The 2829-nt window shown below is 32.9% G+C and overlaps 1 protein-coding gene across 1 annotated transcript in view; it reads left to right on the top strand.

Moving 5' to 3' along the window:
* Window positions 1-1489: 1489 nt before the first annotated feature.
* LOC106869578 (myb-like protein O) overlaps window positions 1490-2829 on the top strand; it is an 8246-nt gene continuing 6906 nt past the window's right edge. Inside the window, exon 1 of the mRNA XM_014915375.2 lies at window positions 1490-1694. The gene's annotated coding sequence lies outside the window, so the exon portion shown is untranslated. The remainder of the gene's footprint in view (window positions 1695-2829) is intronic.

Raw genomic sequence — 2829 nt, 5'->3', positions numbered from 1 at the left:
CGATGATGATGATGATGATGATATATATACATATATTATTTTGTTTAAAAGAGTTCCAACACTGTCTGTTTTTTATGTTTTATTTATATTCCTGCAGAACCAATGTGGGGTATAGAATATGGAATATACAATATATAATATAATATACAATATATAATATAAAATAAAATAAAATAAAAATGGATGGCACCATGAAATAAAGTATTGATGTAGATGAAATATTGAGTGTTCAATATAAAGGATCAAATATATAAATATAAATATATATATGCATATATATATGTAGATGCATATATATGTGTGTGTGTGTGTGTATCTATATATATATATATATATGCATATATATATGTATATATATATATATATATAGGTGGGGGGATAAATGAAAGGATAAGACAAAGTAAATGGTAGGTTAATGACCAAAGTGACCTATGTATACCCACATATATACATACATAGATGTGAACACACACACACGTACATGCATATATATGTACTTATCTTTTAGCTTTTGTCTTTGACTTGTTTCAGTCATTAGACTTTGGTCATTCTGGAGCACCATTGAACAAATCAACTGCAGTACTTATTTTTTGCTGTGTACAAGACCATCACCACAACCATCCCTCACAAACAAATTTGATTTGCTATTTCACATACCTGGGAGGTTTTATCAATAAGAAGGGCAGAGCAGATCAGGACATAAAGACAAGGATTGAGAAGGTTACAACGGCGTTCAGGAGATTACAGACCATGTCAACAAACACAGAATTAAGGATCTTTAACATGAAGCTGAAAACTGTTCTGCTGTCCATATGTGAAACATGGCAAGTCACATAGTTTTTCTATCAAAAAGATCTTAATGTTTATGAATAGATGTGACCAAAGCATCGATTGGATGAGATGGCAAGAACAGACTCACAAAGAAAGGTTTCTGGGAAAAGGTGTAACACAAAAGGTGTAACCACACAAAGTCGACTGAGCCAACTTTGAAATAGAGAAATGTATATTTGCATGTCAGCCAATATCACAGAGCTGCTACAAATGCCTATGTAGCCATGAGCACGTGCAGACACTCCTTCAGACCACCTATTCTTGACCCAGAAGAGGCATCCAGGATGTGACACAGGATGTGACACAGGATGTGACACAGGATGTGACACAGGATGTGATAGAGGGTAGCACCAGCACTTGACTACTGTTCATTTGACTAGTACTCATTACAGCTGAGTAGACTGAAGCAAGATGGAATTAAGTGCCTTTCTTAAGTAATGCTCCATTTACAATCTAACCAGCCCAAGAATTGAACCCACAATTTTATTATCATGATCCTAATACCGTAACCACTTGACTACATACATTAACAATTTACAACAACAATCATTGAAAAAAACTCACTAAGCAATTAAGATTCTGCAATCAAATGTCCTTTTATAATATAGCATTCACTAATCTTACCAATTAACACTATGACTGTCTTAAATGTATTATTCAATATACATGGTATTTTCAGTTAATTCTTCATTTCTTTCTTTTTTTTTTTTTTGCAGGAATTGGTGCACTTCAATGCCACTTGTGCAGTGGAGTTGGCACTGATCGTCATTGTGAATTTCATCCATTCTTTGGTCAAACAGGATTGAGAAAACCCACTAATTGCGCTTCCCAATTCTGTCTTGCTGCCAAAGTTATTGATTCAGGTAACAATCTTTTACTTCAGATAACGAGTAAATCAAGAAAATTGTAAGGGTGTTGTTGTTGTTGTTGTTGTTTGGTAAATTGTAAGTGTATAATGAGCATTAACCCTTCAGTGTTTAAACCGGCTACATCCGGTCCAAATGTTCTACTCATTTTATGCTCAAACTGGCCAGAACCAGCATCTCACACCTACCCTACAATGTCATTCTAAAAATAAACAATTACATCTTTCAAATCTTGAAGCTACAAGATAATACCGGATTAATTTTTAAAAATGTAAATGAATAAGGATTACTTTTGATATATTAATTTGAACGCTAAAGGGTTAAGTCTCGTTGATTCTGGTTGTTGTAGTTAATGTTATTTTATCATTGTTGTTGTGGTGGAGGGTTTTGCTGCTACACTTGTTGTTTAACTCCAGGTCAGTCCTGACTTATCAGGCCTTGACAACCGGTGTTGGTCTGTTTACGTCCTCATAACTTCACAGTCCAGCAAAATACATCAATAGAATAAGTACCAGACTTTAAAAAAAACAAAAAAAAAAACAAATAAGTTCTGGGGTGGATTTTTTTTTTCAACAAAAATCCTTCAGAGCAGTGCTCCAGCATGGCCCCCCCCACTCCAATGACTGAAACAAATAAAATAAACAATGAAAAGACCTGAGAAACAATAAAATTATACATGAATAAATCATTAATGTTTGTAAAATAAAAAATTATAAATATCTATATTTACAAGAAAACTGTTCCCTTGAGAACTCCCTCGCTGAAAAGAAACAAACACTTTCCACACCAAGCGTTTATAAACTTTTATTATAGATCTTTCAAAGCTCCTATCATAAAGCAGAGTGTGTCAATGGTGACAAGGGGAAAAATATTATATTGTTGTTGATGTTGTTGTTGATGTTATTTGTTTTGTTTGTTTGTTTGTTTGAGAAAGGAACGGAATCTTAAGCAATAACATACACTTACATACATTCATATACATTCATCTATCTGTCTGTCTGTCTGTTTGCCTGTCTGTCTGCTTGTCTGTCTATTTATACCCATAGATATATGTATGCATACATGTAATATATATATGTGTGTGTATATATATATATATATATATATATATATATATATATATATATATATA

Source organism: Octopus bimaculoides, chromosome 17, assembly GCF_001194135.2.
Source record: "Octopus bimaculoides isolate UCB-OBI-ISO-001 chromosome 17, ASM119413v2, whole genome shotgun sequence".
NCBI lineage: Eukaryota > Metazoa > Mollusca > Cephalopoda > Octopoda > Octopodidae > Octopus > Octopus bimaculoides.
Note: the sequence above shows the minus strand (reverse complement) of the source record. Positions and strands in the feature narration are given on the sequence as shown.